The sequence below is a fragment of the Carcharodon carcharias genome, chromosome 23, assembly GCF_017639515.1.
Source record: "Carcharodon carcharias isolate sCarCar2 chromosome 23, sCarCar2.pri, whole genome shotgun sequence".
Taxonomy (NCBI): domain Eukaryota; kingdom Metazoa; phylum Chordata; class Chondrichthyes; order Lamniformes; family Lamnidae; genus Carcharodon; species Carcharodon carcharias.
In genome coordinates this window covers 3,913,881-3,932,019 of record NC_054489.1, presented here as the reverse complement: position 1 = coordinate 3,932,019, position 18,139 = coordinate 3,913,881, and the positions used below count along the sequence as shown (strand labels likewise).

General features: G+C 47.8%; 1 protein-coding gene across 1 annotated transcript in view; it reads right to left on the bottom strand.

Annotated features, from left to right (window-relative positions):
* LOC121269268 (death-associated protein 1-like) overlaps window positions 1-3,866 on the bottom strand; it is a 30,325-nt gene extending 26,459 nt beyond the window's left edge. The window contains exon 1 of the mRNA XM_041173844.1: window positions 3,847-3,866. The gene's annotated coding sequence lies outside the window, so the exon portion shown is untranslated. The remainder of the gene's footprint in view (window positions 1-3,846) is intronic.
* Window positions 3,867-18,139: the final 14,273 nt, after the last annotated feature.

Below are 18,139 nucleotides of genomic sequence, written 5' to 3'. Positions count from 1 at the left end.
TGCTGACCTCACTGTTGCTGTAGGCAGGATCCATGTCCTCACTGGTTAACGCAATGCCACAGTCCTCAAAGTGAGTGAGGGGCCTAATGTGGGCCACTCCAACCCCCCCCCCGCCTGGGACCTCTCCCTGCTGCTGTGAACAGGCCTCAACTGTATGGGAACAGATGGAGAGAGTGTGAGCAGGACACATGGCGCCGAGGGGAATGTCTGTGTGGTGAGTGGGGCCATGGATGGGATGAGGACACCAGCTCGAGAGGGAATCAGCCTCTTGGAGATGTGAGGGTGTGTGTGTGTGAGTTAGTGGTGTTGTCCCTTGAGATGTGAGATCCCTGTGGATGTGGGATGGGTTTGTGAGCGTGTGAGCTGAGAGGGATGAGAAAAGTGACTTACCCTGGTGGAACGGAGGAGATCATGAGATCATTCATCCTTTCTCAGCACTGGGGGGCTGTCCTCTTTTGCAGGGTGTTGGTGCTGACCACTGCTGTCACCACCTCCCTTGCTGGATTGGTCACCTTGCTGGTCTTTGCCCAGAGCAGGGGTAGAGGACATCGTGCCGGCCTGCACTGCTCGGGGGACATGTCACTAATCCGAGTGGGGGGGTGGGGGGGTGGGGGTGCTGCGGTCTTTTTGCCTTTTGGAGCCATCCTGTCTTCCCTGCAGCAGGTTCTGGGCAGGAAGCACTGAGAGGGGCACGAGCGACTGTACTTTCAATGTGGCGCCCGGCGTGATGAAGGGGCGAGGTGATGGTGTGGCGGGTGAATGAGTATCTGCCCGCAATGGAAATGGCCTGTTTCCCAGGAATGCATAATTAATGCGGTGGGATTGGGACGATATTGGCGTGGGAAAGCTGCCATTGCGGCCGGTGGGTGAAACCTCACTCCTCCCCAGCCGCTACCAGACTGAGCGCAAACCTGGGAAGATTCCACCTGCAGTGGAGAATGTAAAGTGGGAGGAGAAAATATCGAGGCTGGAGTTAGTTTCATGTTGAAATCCAGGGAGAGAACGAGTTTGTAAAAGAAGCTGTTACTTGCTGAGAATTAGAGAAAGTCTTTATGATGGAAGATCTGAAAAGGACAGAAAAGGAACAGTTGGGTCTCCATCACACCTTTCACAATGCCAGGTCACCCCAAAACACTTTACAGATACTTGTGAGAACTGGAAAGTGTGAGAGCCCAATGAATACGAGTGTTTCAGGCCATTGCTAAGTTTATCGGACAGCTCTGGCGATGGCCTAACACTGGGCTGTGGCTACTGTGAGCCCAAGATCTGTTTGGGGCCCCATTGCCAGATTGGCTGTCCCAGCCAGGACATTGGGACAGGGATCGGGCCTGCTTTCCTAGGGTGATGTTCCTAGGCCTAGCAACCTCGGGTCGATGTGGAGGCAGGAGGGACGGGAGCGAAGACCTGAGGAGGGCTGCCAGGCTCCAGCCTCGCAACTGCACCCCCATCCACCCCCAGCCCCTCCCACTGTCCCCCCCACCCACCCCCCCTCTCCGGAGCTCATCAGAGGCAAGCAGCCTGAGATTGATGCTTTGCCAGTGATGCTCCTGATGGGTGACAAACAGCAATTCAATCACATTATTTAAATAAGGAACGAGGTCCACAATAAAATTGTGGGCTTCACTGGTTGAGCCAGCATTTAGTGCCCATCCCTAGTTGCCCCTTGAGAAGGTGATGGTGAGCTGCCTTCTTGAGCCGCTGCAGTCCATGTGGTGTAGGTACACCCACAGTGCTGTTAGGGAGGGAGTTCCAGGATTTTGACCCAGCGACAGTGAAGGAACGGCGATATATTTCCAAGTCAGGATGGTGAGTGGTTTGGAGGGGAACTTCCAGGTGGGGCTCTTAGTGAATACTTGCAGTGCATCATGTAGATGGTACACACTGCTGCCAATGTGTGTCAGTGGTGCAGGGAGTGAATGTTTGTAGATGGGGTGTCAATCAAGTGGGCTGCTTTGCCCTGAAAGACATTGAGCTTCTTGAGTGTTGTGGGAGCTGCACTCATCCAGGCAAATGGGGAATATTCCATCACACTCCTGACTTGTGCCTTGTAGACCACCATGGACAGGGTTTGGGGAGTCAGGATTCCTAGCCTCTGACCTGCTCTTGTAGCCACAGTATTTATATATCTAGTCCAGCTCAGTTTCTGGTCAATGGTAACCCCCAGGATGTTGATAGTGGGGGATTCAGTGATGGTAATGCCATTGAACCTCAAGGGGAAATGGTTGGATTCTCTCTTGTTGGAGTTAAGATTATCAAAAACAACATGAATTTTTAAAGACAGCACATTATGTTGAAATATTGAGGCAGCTCACCAACACCTTCTCAAGGGCAATTAGGGATGGACAATAAATGCTGGCCCAGCCAGCGATGCCCACATCCCACATGGGAGCATAGGAGAAGGAGGAGACCATTCAGCCACTCCAACCTGTTCCACCATTCAATTAGATTGTGGCTGATCTGCATTTGAATTCCATCCACTGACCTTGGTCCCCTTTCGCTTAGTCACCTTCCCCAACAAATGGCTCTCAATCTCTGTTTCGAAATGATCCCCAGCTTTGGTAGCTTTTTGGGGGAGAGAGTTCCAGATTTCCACTCCCATTTGAGCTAAGAAATGCTTCCTGACATCACCCCTGAATCTCTTGGCTCAAAAGTGAAGGTTCTGCCTCCTTGTTCTGGGATTCCCCCACTTCCAGTGGAAATAGTTTCTCTCTATCGACCCTATCACTTCCTTTAATCAAATTAAATAGCTCAAATAAATCATCCCATAATCCCCCATTCTCAAGGAAACCCCAGCCTAGTCTATGCAACCTCATCATTTTGTTCCTTTAGTCTCAATGTCATGGGGAACCTGGGCTGCGCCCCCTCCAAAGCCAACATCTCCCTTCCTGAGGTGCTCTGTCCAGGGCTGAACACAGTTACTGCAGATGTGGCAACTCTGACTGAGATTCCTGCAGCTGAAGCTCACTTCCTTCCCTTTATATTCCATTTTACTGGTGTGTGGGAAGGGGTAACACCAGTGAGAAGGTTGGTACACACTGGGGCAGGACAGGGGGCTGCATCATGCAGCCTGTTCCCAGCATCACCTCTGGTTTTCAGACCTGGATGCAAGAGCATTGAGAGTTTCTCCATGAGGAGGAGAGAGGGAGGAGGGGGGAATGAATCACCTCAACCTCCTGTTCCCCCAACTGACCCTGTCCTAAGCTCACGCATTCTGGAGAAACACTGCAAGTACAGCCACACCTGCAGCTGCCCCCTCCCCACTGCCCCCTTCCCCCCTCCCCCAGCAAACACCTGGGGCTAAAATGCCTGCTGAATCCCTTACTGTGGCTCCTAGTCAACAGTACCTTCCAAACCCATGACCACTACCACCTAGAAGGACAAGGCAGCAGACAAGGGAACACCACCACCAGGAAGTTCCCCTCCAAGTCACGCACCATCCTGACTTGGAAATATATCGCTGTTCCTTCACTGTTGCTGGGTCAAAATCCTGGAACTCCCTCCCTAACAGCACGGTGGGTGTACCTACACCACATGGACTGCAGCGGTTCAAGAAGGCAGCTCACCACCACCTTCTCAAGGGGTAACTAGGGGTGGGCAATAAATGCTGGCCCAGCCAGCAAAGACCACATCCTGTGAAGGACCAAAAAAAAGTCAAACCTAGGAATAAGCCCATTGTAAGAGGCAGGTGCCCTGCTACAGCAACAGGTTCCTGGAATCAACTCTGCTTGTTTAAACACTGCATCACTCCACACACCCTCACACTTTACCACATCAAATACAAAATAGCGACTGTGACTGTGTACAAAAGCAGCCCTCCCACTGCCCACAGTGAGTGAAGCTTCCAACCTGCTGCTGGGTGTCCAGCTCTCGTCTCCAGCTTCTTAGGAGCGCTTTGGGAGGACATTACACAGCCTGCAGAGGGACAGGAGACACAGTTAGAGAGAGAGGGGGGGAGGGGGGGTGCAGTGTGGGGGGTGGAGGATGGAACTGAACCCCACAGATGGAGAGAGAAAGAAAGAGAGAGAGGGAGATCTGGAGCTCCACTCAATCCAGAATAAAAACAAAACCATCCGACCACAGGGAGATTCCAAACTGCCTCGTGACACAGGGGGAGAGAAAACTCTGCAAAGCTACCTTTCCCAAGGCCGGGGTGGGGGTGGTGGGGGGGTGGACGGGGCCATTGCAGGTGGGGAGACACCTTTAAAGACCCCTCAGCTTCAGGGTCACTGAGTTGCTTTAACTGCAGCTCCCTGCTAGATTTCCTAATGAGGATGGGAAACAAAGAGTTTAATAACTTGGGCTGGTCGGATGAGCTCATTGCCTGGCAGGATGTTGGAGGTGTAATATCCGTGAGAGGAATCTGTCGTTTGCTTTCAGCCTGAGTGGGAGCTGAATTCTGAATCCCACAGGAGAGCTCCTGCAGGATCCTCTCAGTTATTAATGTGAACAACAGATAGCTGGAATTGCCGCTGTCTCCCAGCACAATCGTGATGACACAAGGACAGAACAGGCTGGGACTCTTTTCTTTTCTCTTGAACAAAGAAGTTTGAGGAGGGACTGAGAGCTGTCTTTAAGACCGTTAAAGGGTTTAATAGGGTGGATATAAAGAAGATGTTTCTACTTATGAGGGACATCCAGACTAGGCACCATAAATATGATAGTCACTAACTGAATCCAACAGCAGATTCAGGAGAAATGTCTTTATGCAGAGCGTGGTGAGAATGAAAGGAGTTTTGGTTGGAATTGCTCATGGAATAAAAGGGACAAGCACAACCTGGGTATAAAATTGGCCGAAAAACAGGAAGCAGGGGGTAATGGTCAATGGATATTTTTTTGGGCTGGAGGAAGGTTTGTAGTGGAGTTTCCCACGGGTTGGTATTGGGACCCTTGCTTTTTCTGATATATATATATTAATGGTCTAGATCTTCGTGTGCAGGGGATAATTTCAAAGTTTGCGGATGATACAAAACTTGGAAGCATTGTAAACTGTGAGGTGGACAGTATAGAACTTCAAAAGAACATAGACAAGTTGGTGCAGTGGGCAGATAGATGGCAGATGAAGTTCAATGTGGAGAAGTGTGAGGTGATGCATTTTGGTGGGAAGAACATGAGCAAATAATATAAAATAAGGGGTGAAATTTTGAAGGGGGTGCAGGAGCAGAAAGACTTGGGTGTATATGTGCATAGATCATTGAAGGTGGCAGGACAGGTGGAGAGAGCAGTTAATAAAGCATATGGTATCCTGGGCTTTATTAATAGGGGCATTGAGTGCAAGAGCAGGGAGGTTATGCTGAATTTATATTAGACACTCATTAGACTACAGCTGGGGTATTGTATACAGTTCTGGGCGCCACATTATAGGAAGGATGTGACACATTGGAGAGAGTGCAGAAGAGGTTTACAAGAATGGTTCCAGGGATGATAACCTTCAGTTACAAAGATAGATCGGAGAGGTTGGGACTGTTCTCCTTGGAGTGAAGAAGCCTAAGAGGAGATTTGATAGAGATGTTCATAATCATGAGGGGGCTGGACAGAGTAGATAAGGAGAAGCTGTTCCCGCTCGTAAGAGGATCAAGAACGAGAGGCCACAGATCTAAAGTGATTTGCAAAAAAAGGAAATGTGACAGGAGAAAAAACTTTTTCACACAACGAGTGGTTCGGGTCTGGAATGCACTGCCTGGAATTGTGGAGGCAGGTTCGACTGAAGCATTCAAGAGGCCATTAGATGATTATTTGAATAGAAACAATGTGCAGGGAAATGGGGAAAAGGCAGGGCAATGGCACTAGGTCATAACGCTCGTTTGGAGAGCTGGTGCAGACACGATGGGCCGAATGGCCTCCTTTTGTGCGGTAAAGATTTTGTGAAATGTTTGGATAGGGGAAGATGGATATGGAGATTTTGGGCTGATTCCTGCTGGTATGTAATGATCCACACACAGGAACAGGGCTCGAGATTCACTCTGGGGTGGGAATGAGCCCAGGTGCCAGAGGATTCTAAAGGTGACCTACAAAGGTAGAGAAACTCCCTCTCTCTTTTCCTCTCTCTTCCCCTCTCTCTCTCTGTTTCTCTCATCCCTCTTTCTCCCTCTCTCTCTTTGCCCTCTCTCTCCCTCTTTCTCTCTGTCTCTCTCCTCTCCTGCCTCTCCCCCCCACCGTCTCTCACCTCCCTCTTTCTTTCCTCTCTCCCTCTCTGTCTCTCCTCTATCCGTCTCTCTCTCTCTCTCTCTCTCTCTGTGGATCTTAACTATTTTTCTATTTGATCTGATGCATCCCAGTCACAAATCTCGGTGCCCACTACCGCCTTCCCAAGAATGAAGTGAGGGGTGAATTCACAGGAAGCGGAGCTGGAGAGAGGTGGGGCAGGCGGAGGAGGCCGATGAGGGACTTGAAGGATGAGTGACCTGGGGGATCTGAGGGACCGTGTGGCTGTGTGTGGATAGCAGATGCTCCGAGGTTGGAGATGTTTAGAGGGAGTTTGGGAGGGTATTGGGTTAAACTTTACTCCTGTTTACTGTCACTGGGAGGTGGTGCCAGGTGAAGAAAAACTAACTTGTTCTGGTAAAGGTCCCAGTGAAGCGGCCCTCAGGAGGGCAAGTCTGACCTTGTGGTTCTTAAAGTGATGAAGCGGGTGTGTGAGGGTTTTGTACAAATTAGTAATAAACAGAATAAGTGATAACACAGCTGTCAGCATTTGTTAGGCAAACAGCCAGCTAGTGTTTCTTAAATTAGCTCCTCATATGAACATGAAGAGGCCATTCAGCCTTTTGAACCTGTTCCACCATTCAATCAGATCATGGCTGATCTGTATTTTAACTCTATCAACCCACCTTAGTTCCATATCCCTTAATACCTCTTAATACCACTTAATGTCCAATAATGCCGCCAATACTCTCAATATACCCATTAATACCTTTAATACCAACAAAAATGTATTGACCTCAGTCTGGAATGATCCGAATAAGTCCCAAGATCAAGAGATTTTTTTTTGCGGGAAGGCAAGAGAGTTCCAGATTTCCATCCCACTTTTGTGTGACATGAACCCTGAATGACCTGACTCGAACTATAAGATTCTGCTGCTGTGTTCTGGATTTCCCCTCCACTCCTCCCCAGCCCCTCTAACCACCGCCACCCCCCTGCAGAGGATATAGTTTCCGAAATGCTGCAGATTTCCAACAGTGTGTGATTTGGGTTCAGATCACCAGGAGAGCTGGGGGGTTTTTCTCTTCAGTCCTGAGAAACGACAGGGCAGTGGTTTTATTTTCTCTTCTGTCTTGGTCCCGTTGCTCTCTCAGTTTCACTGACTCAAAATGTTAAAACACAGGGCTTTTGATTTTGAAGTTTAACCTGTTGCTTTACTTTCTGCAAAGTTTCAGGTTTGACTCCTGCCCAAAAGCGGGACAAAAAAAAGCAGCAAAAGAGGGTTTAGTAACCTACCAGCCCGATCATGGTGGAATCAAATCACATATTCCCATTCTCAGCTCACTCACATAGTCCTGGGGCTGTTGCTCTAGATCCAGGCTCCATGCAGGGTTCCTGAATCACTCCTCAGTCGGTACACTCCTGAATGAATGGCTTTGACAGGGTAAATGAGGAGAAACTTTCCAGTGGAGGGTGGATCGGTAACCAGATGGACATAGGTGGAAGAGAATTGGCAAAAGGACCAGAGGGGGTGATGAAAAAAATGTTACCCAGTGAGAGCTGCTGCAATAGAATGCATTGCCTGAAAGGGCGATAGAACCAGATTCAGTAATGACTTTCAGAAAGACAATTGGAAGAGTGCTTGAAAAGGAATGCTTTGTGGACAGCCCCACTACAGCTCTAATGGGCTGAATGTCTCCTTCTGTGTTCTAAGATTCTAATAGTGAATCATTGTAACCCCATATTGATACTGAGGGCCGAATTTCCATTCCCAAGTCAGGAAAATTCCCAACTCCGCAAGCCTAACGCAGGAGAAACTGCCCCAGAAGGTCAGCCTTTCATTCCAGGGCTGGAGGTGGGGAGGGGGTGGGTGGGAGGGGGAGGGTAGTGATAACTGGAGTCCGTCCCGCTCCCCCTCAGAAAGAGTTCAGAAGCAGCCAGAGGGGTCATTTAAAAAGCCTACCTCAGTGCCCTGGGACTCTGCCCTAGTTGTAGAAAAGTCAAAAACAACCCTCACCCCTCATCCCCAAGACCCTCCCCATGCACCATCCATGCCAACCCATTCCAACTCATGCTCCCCACCGGCCACCCTTTACTCTTACACCCTCCACGCCAATTCACCCAGTATCTGCCATGGGCAGACCTCAGGAGCCACAGTGAGATGAAATAAAACAAAGTTCTAAGTCAGGGCTTCCCAAGCTAGGTTGTGGAGTCACGAGCTCTGAGGCAACAATGGTTGCCATGGGGCTCAGGCTGATTTCTGACAACTGCAAGGCCCCTTTAAATCCTCACTGCCCCTCAGAAAGCACGAGGAGTGTCAGCCAAAAAGATAATTGCTGGCTACTTTGTCTGAAGAAGTATCGCGATCAGCCTGAAGCCTCGATATAAGTAGTGAACCTGCCGAAGATTTTTTTGAGGGCAATAGAATAGTGCGCCATATTCAAAATATTAAATATAAATAGTGTACAGTATTTGCAAATGACCCAAACATTCCTGAAGACAAAGGCTGGGAAGGAACACATCTTTCCCAGTGCCATACCCATTGTGAGACAGTAGGGAGCTTTCATTATCCTGGTGTTCTTGGGAAAGAAACCTGTGAACTGTTTCTTTATGTGCTCTTCAAGCTGGCAGCAGTGCTAATGAAATGACTTGCCCAGTAGTGACTGCTGGTGCCCTCTGGGATAAGGCAGAGTTGGCACAACAATTGAAGCTTTCCCCTTCCCTTGCCCTTACTCAACAACCAAAGCTTTTCACCCCACCACTTCCACCATAACCCCCCCACTCCTACCCCCACCCCCACTCAACAGCTCTCGTACCACCAAACTTTCTTTCTGGGGTCACATAAAATCTGAGACACTAACATGGGGTCACATGGGGAAAAGGTTTGGGAAGCACTGTTCTAAGTATCTATTACAGACTTCACTGTATCTCATTGATAAAAGCCCATTCAATACATTTAAATTCCTTCAAGTACTTAATCCCTTATAAAAAACAAACAATTGTGTATATAGTCCTAAATCAAAGACAGCTAACCTCTTTAAAAACACTTGGAGCTGTCAGTCAAACTGTGAACTTACAGACCTGCACTGTGATAGTGATAGGTTGTAGAAGCAATTAAGCAGTAATAATGTGATAATGGTAGCACTCAGGATCATGTCAACAAACATTTTGTGAAATTCCAAGCACTGATTTTTTTCAACTGCAGGCTAGTTGTTTTTGCTTTCAAAATATAAAGGGCAGGAGATTTAATAGTTTGACAGTTCTACAGAGCTTATCCAGTTTTTACGCACATTCATGTCTACCCTTAAAAATCCCAAAGGGGTACCTGACCTCTCCTAAAGGGATACCTTGCCTCTCCAAAGAATTCTGGTAGTATCAGACCTTTCCTCAAATTTCTAAAGTCGATGAGTCATCTTTCTGAAATTGCTTCTGTTTGAAGGCAGATGCATTTTTAAATGTGCTGTTGCCTCCGTGAATTGCGAATAGGCAAAATACACCACCACCACCCCCAGATGACAATGGTAGGTGCCGGATTTGGGGGTGGGTCTGTCTGATTTCCTGGCTTCTGGCAACCCAATTGTCTTGAGGCTGGAGACCTTCCGACTTTATGAAAATTCAGGTCTGAGTGAATGCAGTCTGTGGAGCTCAGTGAATGTCCACTACACAATATGATAAGACAGGGTCTGGCCAAAGTGGACTGGGAGCAGCTACTTATAGCAAAGTCTATCATCAGACTTTCATCAGACCAGTGCGTGTCATTCAAGAAAGAAATAGTGAGAGTTCAGGGCTAACATGTTCCCATAAAGGTGAAGGGTAGGACCAACAAGTCCAGGGAACCCTGGATGTCACGGGATATAGAGGATTGAATAAGGAAAAAAAAGGAGGCTTATGGCAGATACAGAAGGCTGAAAACAACAGAGGCCCTAGAGGAGTATAGAACATATGGGGGGGTACTTAAAGAAGTAGTTAGGAGAGCGAAAAGGGGGCATGAAAAAACACTGGCGGACAGATTAAAGGAAAATCCCAAGGCATTTTATAAATATGTTAACGTTGAGAGGATAACCAGGGAAGGAGTAGGGCCCATTAGGGACTGAAGTGGTAATCTGTGTGTGAAACCGGAGGACGAAGGTGAGGTTTTAAATGATTACTTTTCATCTGTGTTGACTATGGAGAAGGACGATGTAGGTGTAGAATTCGGGGAGGGGACTGTGATATACTTAAACAAATTAGCATTGAAAGGGAAGAGGTATTAAAGGCTTTAGTGGGTTTAGAAGTGGATAAATCCGTAGGCCCAGGTTGCTATGTGAGGCAAGGGAGGAGATTTCAGGGGCTCTGATACTAATTTTCAAATCCTCTCTGGCCACAGGAGAGACACCAGAGGACAGCGAATGTGGTATCATTATTCAAGAAGGGTAGTAGGGATAAATCAGGTAATTACTGGCCAGTGAGTCTAACATCAGTGGTAGGGAAATTATTGGAAAAATTCTGAAGGACAGGATTAACCTCCACTTGGAGGGGTAGGGATTAATCACGGATAGTCAGCATGGCTTTGTCAGGGGGAGATCATGTCTAAAATTTGATTTAGTTTTTTAAGGAGGTGACTAGTTGTGTAGATGAGGGTAGTGCAGTTGATGTAGTCCACATGGACTTCAGTAAGGCTTTTGACAAAGTCCCGCATAGGAGACTGGTTAAGAAGGTCAGAGCTCATGGGTTCCAGGGCAATTTGGCAAATTGGATCCAAAATTGGCTTATTGGCAGGAGACAGAGGGTGATGGTCGAAGGTTGTTTTTGCGATTGGAAGCCTGTGATGAGTGGTGTACCCCAGGGATCGATGCTGGGACCCTTGCTGTTTGTTGTGTACATGAATGATTTAGATGTGAATATAGGAGATATGATCAGTAAATTCGCAGATGACACAAAAATTGGTGGTGTCATAAATAGTGAGGAAGAAAGCCTTAGATTACAGGACGATATAGATGGGTGGGTAAGATGGGCAGAGCAGTGGCAAATGGAATTTAATCCTGAGAAGTGTGAGGTGATGCATTTTGGGAGGACTAACACGGCAAGGGAATACACAATGAATGGTAGGACCTCAGGAAGTACAGACAAACAGAGGGACCTTGGTATTCATGTCCCTAGATCCCTGTAGGCAGCAGCATAGGTAGATAAGGTAGTTAAGAAGGCATAAGGGTTACTCATAGTCATAGAGTCATAGAGATCTACACCATAGAAAAAGGCCCTTTGGCCCATCGAGTCTGCACCAGCCAAATACGTACCTAACTATTCTAATCCCATTTTCCAGCACTAGGCCCATAGCCCTGTATGCCAAGGCATCGCAAGTGACCATCGAAATACTTCTTAAATGTTATGAGGGTTTCTGCCTCCACCACCCTTTCAGGCAGTGAGTTCCAGATTCCCACCACCCTCTGGGTGAAAAAATTCCCCCTCACGTCCTCTCTAAACCTCCTGCCCCTTACCTTAAATCTATGCCCCCTGGTTGTTGATCACTCCACCAATGGGAAAAGTTCCTTCCTGTCTACCCTATCTATGGCCCTCATAATTTTATACACCTCAATAATGTCCCCCCTCAATCTCCTCTGCTCCAGGGAATATAACCCTGCCTTTATTACTTGCCTTTATTAGCCAAGGCATAGGATATAAGAGCAGGGATGTTATGTTGGAGCTGTATAAAATGCTAATTAGGCCTCAGCTGGAGTACTGTGTGCAGTTCTGGTCGCCACACTATAGGAAAGATGTGATTGCACTGGAGAGGGTGCAGAGGAGATTCACCAGGATGTTGCCTGGGCTGGAGCATTTCAGTTGTGAAGAGAGACTGGATAGGCTTAGGGTTATTTTCCTTAGAGCAGAGAAAGCTGAGGGGGGATCCTGATAGAGGTTTACACAATTATGAGGAGCATAGATAGGGTAGATAGGAAGAAACTTTTCCCCTTAGCAGAGGTGTCAATAACCAGGGGGCGTCGATTTAAGGTTAGGGGCAGAAGGTTTAGAGGGGATTTGAGGATGGGTTTTTTCACCCAGAGGGTGGTTGGAATCTGGAACACACGGCCTGAGGAGGTGGTAGAGGCAGGAACCCTCACAACATTTAGGAAGTATTTAGATGAGCACTTGAAACACCAGAGCATACAGGACTATGGGCCAAGTGCTGGAAAGTGGGATTAGAATAGATAGGTGCTTGATGACTGGCACGGACACAATGGGCATAAGGGCCTGTTTCTGTGCTGTATAACTCTATGGCAACTTTATTGTAATTTGGGAAGTGTTTGGGTTCCTGATGCTTCCCAGGAGTTATGTGCTTCATCTCACAGATGTCGTGCAACATCCATTAAGAGTGGGAATTGTCGGTGCTGGTTAGATGCTGGTGCTGATGATCTCAGAGTGTAGACTGCAGAAGTTAAACAGTTTGAAAGGGGCAAGTCCCATCTGTAGGCAGCGTGTGGCCCTCTCTTCTCTCACCCTCTTCCTTCCCTGTCTATTCCCTGTCTATTATTAAATCTTCCTTTCTCTCTTCTGCACCCAAATCTCTGGGCATTTTTTTAATGGTCCTATGGTATTTCTACAGATTCCTGAATGTAAACACAGATATGAGTAACACTGCATTGCAGAATATTAAGGTGTATTCTCATTAGAGTTGTTTTTCAATCCTGAGACAGCCTTGGTTGCAAAACTGAATTGCCACAGAGTCTAGTGTCACTGAGCAATCGGATTTAGTGTAACGCATTCCTGGGATAACTCGGAGCGTAAACCTCTGAGGATCCTCTGGAATGTGAATTATGTCCCTGTGAATCTGGGTGTGGAAATGTTTTCAACATATGTGGTGCTGCATGAGGACCACAGCTGTCAACAAAGCTGCCTCAATTCTCTCATGTGCAAATCAGTGAAAATCCTGCATTGCATTTAAAAGAACACAAGCAATAGGAGCAGGAGTAAACCATTCAGCCCATCGAGCCTGCTCCACTATTCAATACCATCATGGCTGATCTTGGGCTTCAACGCAATTTTCCTGCCCGCTTCCCATAACCCTTAAATCGCTGAGAGACATTCAGTCCCAAAGCACTTTACCTGGCGTTTGTGCATTCACCCTACACTCAATAATAAAACATCACGTTTTCTCAAACCAAGTCACTCCAATTTGTCATTCCTTCCCGCCCTTCAACTGAATTATAAGAGCCATTACAGGAAGGAAAGAGGCCATTTGGCCTGTCGAATCAATGCCAGCTTTCTGTAGAGCACCCAGCAGCCCCACTCCCCTGCTCTACCCCCCCCCACCCCCCCCGCAGCCCTGCAAGAAAAGCCCAAGCAAGTTTATTTCCCTCGAGAGGCCATCCGATTTCCTTTTCAAATCATTCACTGCCTCTGCTTCCACCGCCCTCTGCAATTTTGAGTTAATTCTCCAGTCTTCCCATTTTGCCTCTTTGATGATCAATTCCACTCCTCAGTTTGCAGCTTTATTGTAACTGTGGCTCCAGGATGTTCTCCTTTGGTATTTTCAGATGACATGACCGGCTTCTCCAGTTCCAGATTGTGGCCCAGGATTTGAAAGGATTGCTGAGCAAGCCCACCCAGAAGTGGCTTTGAAGAGATCGAGATCCAGGGATTAGATTTGAGGAAAGGTCAAAGAAATGGGTTTAGTTTCTTTGGATGTAATTGGAGTTTTGGGGTTCTGCCGGGCATTCACACTATCGGTCTAGGTACACTGTTCAGTTCGGGCAAGGTATTGGGAGTGAAATCAATGACAAGCAGAACTCACAACACCCGTAACATTCTCATGAACTAAATAATAAGAAAAGGACATTGAGGCCGTCAGTGTGAATACAGTCGACATAAGGTGTAGAGAAAGGAGTGAGGGATATGGAGAGAAGGTGGACAGATGGGGTTGAGAATGAGGACCATGTGTACGGGTTTTTTGAGCGCTCAGGTTCTGTGTTAGTTGCCCAGCTGAGGAAATTTTTACGATTGCACATTAAACTTTTCCAGGGAGACAGGCTGACTGGGGCCTAGACTGGTACATACCCCACCCACAGGGTGGAGTTTCCGTTTAGTTTCAATCTGTTGACCAGGATTATAGGATCACAGAGTGGTTGCAGCACAGGTTATTAGCAGGTTGACCCCTTTGAGACTCTGTCAGTTATTCAAGGAAGGAAGCCTGTTGTTGAAGTGTTGGACACATCTTTCCATGGGCTATTTCTGACTGCGAGGATTGCTGGTTATATTTTGCGTGGAATGTAAAATAACATTGAATCTTGGGTGTGGTATCAGCTGTAATATAATCGGAATGATCAGGTCATTGAGGTTTGGATGAGCTCAGCTTGAAGGTTTTTGTTAGAGCTTCAAACAATTACTCACTTGATTCATGTGTCACATAAGCCCAATCCCCTGTCGTGTTGACGCAGACTGTTTCCACTGACACCAGGGGGCAGAATTTTACATCAGACGGGTGGGCGTGTGCCTGACCCGATCGGGTGTAAATTAACGTGTGGAGATGCTGGGTGAGCGCATGTTGTCATCGCGCACTCACGCGATATTTCACTGGGCTGGCGTGAGCGGGTGTCGGAGCCGCACTCCCCATTGAGTAAGAGGCTGCTTAAGGCCCTTAAAAAGCCAATCGATGCCGATCTTTCATTGCCCATGTGACAATTTCAAAAACCTGATCCACAGGCGGGATACAAAGGGTCAGCAGCATTGCCAGTGTCAGTAGTGGGGAGTTTGGTACATAGTTTGCTGCTGGTTGCTTATTGGTATGAGGCAGCTTCATCTCTGTTCGGGGCTTCATTGTTAACATTTCCAGGCTTCATTTCAGGACTCATTGGTGTCTCCAAGGACCCCGGAGAATTCAAACCTGTGGACCCTCCCAGGTATCAGACAGCCTTCCCTTACCCTGGGAATGGGGGTTGTGGTCTCCGCTGGAGGCACCTCCTCTGAGGAGGGAGAGAGGGACAGAGGGGAGAGGAGGTCAGGTTATTGTCACATTGAAATCATTATGACATTCCTGTCACTGGTGTTGATGTCCACACCAGCAGACATACAAACTAAACATAAATGGACAGAAAATCACCCGTGAAAATCAGCTCGTGATTATGGTGCCTTAAACTTACCTTTTTGAGTGCTGGGTCTTGTTGGACCACCGCCCCCTGCTGGCAGAGGCATTGGAGGCAGCTGCTGACTCTGGTGTCCTGTTGGCCTCGTTGACCTTGGCACTCGTCCTCTGGCCAGTGGAGTCTGTGTCAGCCCCACCTGGGAGGGAGCGGCCAGTGCCAAGGCTGGCATCTCCCCAGTCATTGCAGCCTCATCAGATGCCACAGTCACTGACAGAGGGGCAGAGGAGCTGCTGCCGTCATCCAGAGCGCCCTGAGAGGAGCCACAGAGATGACCGGCAGCTCATGGCCAATGTGAGGTTGCTCTGGGTCTCCCTGCTCACCATTGATGGATGGGGACCCAGCTGGGATACTGGACGCTTCATCCATTTCCCACACTGGCACTGACCAGCTGAGCTCAGGGCCTGTGTGAGGGCTGCAGGTCCGAGCACAACCCCAGGAACCCCTGATTCTGTCCCTGGAGCTGCCTCTCCATGAGAGTCTCCACTCTCTCAATGGAGGGGGCAGTGCACTCGGCCATGAGGGTCAACGCAATGCTTACGCGGCGCATGGACTCCTCCACAATGGAGACAATGGCACACACACCCTCATGGATCTCCACCAGATCCTCCTGCACATTCCGCTGGACATCCAGCATCTTCCGCCTAATGGACGACTCCAGAGGCTCATCATCTGCCTTCGACTGAGCATTGTCCTGGTCCCCAGCAGCCCTCTGACTGCCGGTGCCCTGGGCACTCTCTGCCTCCACCTGCACCTCAAGTGAGTGTGAAGTGCCCTCTAGACGCCGATTTAATGCCCATCGAGGTGCTGTTATCCTGTCCTATTTGTGTGGAAACAACACCACTCCTGCCCACGGCCCACCCTGGGCTCTTGATATTTATCAGGTTTCTATCAGATTGTATCAATTAACACTTTTCTGCATTGAATTTCATCCATCACGTGCCTACTCATTCCATCAGCGCGTCTGTATCCTCCTGAAGCACTAACACCCTCACTCTTTACTACACTTTGTGTCATCTACAGATTTCAAAATTGTGCTCCTGTTCCTCCATGTTCAAGTCTGATATATATTAAAAACCAGAAGTGACCTTGGTACTGAGTCCAGGGGAAGTCTACAGTAACCCTTCTCCGATCCAAAAAACATCCATTTACCACAACTCTTCATTATTTACCCCTTCGTCAATTTTGTATCCATGCTGCTGTTACCCCTTTTAACACACAGGCCAGAGTGCGAGCCTGACCTGAACGAGTGTAAAATGACACATGATGATGTCAGGCGAGCATCCCAACGTCATCACACACTCACGCGATATTTCGGTCGGTGGGCGCGCGCTCCTGCAGAGGTTCCCCCGTGCTGTCGACCCATTGGTTTACACAGATCATGTGATCTTACAATACGGGATTATTCTTAAAAATACAGTCGTACATTTCCAAAAACTATAATTACTACAAGAAAGGAGATTGGATAAATACTTAAAGGAGGAAACCCAGCGGGAAATGGAGAAGGAGTGAGACTAACAGGTTTGTTCTTCAAAAGAGCCAACACAGCCTTCATGAGACAAATAGCCTCCCTCTTTGCTACACGATTCTATGGAGAGCGATGTGGGAGCGTTTATGTCCATATGGGAGGGCAGTACATCCAGAATGAAACACAACACCCTGAATAGCGGCTAACCAGAGTGCTATGTACCTATAGCATAAGTTCCTCTCCTTTGTATTGCAGTCCCTTGAGTCTCAGTTTCACATCTCATCCAAAGACAGCACTTCTGACAGTGTTGTACTCCCTCGGTACTGCACTTCAGGTGTCAGCCTGGATTATGTGCTCCAGTGTCTGGAGTGGGCCTTGAGCCCCCAACAATCTGATGAAGGCCAGAGTGTTACCCAGTGAGCCAGGACTGTCACCAAAATAGGCAGTGTTCAAAACACAGGAGAGTGTAACCAAGGTCTGCTCATCCCTCCAACATATTTCAGTTCCTGCCGCCTGTTAGAACCTGTGGACACCTTCAGGCATTGGGTGTCAACCTGTGAGACTTCTTTCTCTTGATTTTGGAGGGATCATCATGGTTTGTCTGGCAGACTGACAGAAGTAGCTGCATGAAATCTCATGGCCATGATTCAGCAGCAACCTCTGTGTCCGATTATTACAATCCTGACACATACTTTCACTCCTCATCAGTGCAGTCTTCAACCCTCAAACTTCACACTGATTGAGCACTTCAGACGTGCAGGGTCAACAAGCAGGATGGAGAAAAAAATCTGACGGGGGGGCTTGCTGCTGGACCTGTGAATGAATGATGGAAATTACAAGGGTGCTGCTGCAGGGTGAGAAATTGAGGGATAGTTCCAGAGAGCAGAAACATCGATTTTCTTTCCTACTTCCAGAGAAATAATTATAGACCCAAGTTGGTTCAATCCAACAAGTCGTTCAATCCAACATTACACTGGAACCTGGATACAGTGAAAGAGGGACAAGTGTGGAAAATGGTGCTCAATGTCACCGTCACTTTCTAAAATCTCATTATCACGCAAGACCTCCTTAACTAACACAAGAATCCCTCTGAATGACCAGCTGAAGATAGCACAGTATAGCCAAAGACTTCAGAAGAGGATCTAAAAAGGATAATGTTATCAAAACAATATCTTCTCTTGATTATACATTAAACAGCATCCACATGTTTCCTGATGCACAATCACAGGCTAATCATACAAATTTATCATTATTTTCAAATGTATCCCAATACTGGTAAATGCCTTCTTGTGATTTTAATCTCCTGACCTCTCGTTCTGACCCAAGTCTATCAACAAGTTCTACACTTGGCCTCTTGCACCCTCATTGTCTGCATGTATGTGTGTACGTGTGTGTGTGTGTCAGTGTGTGTGTCAGTGTG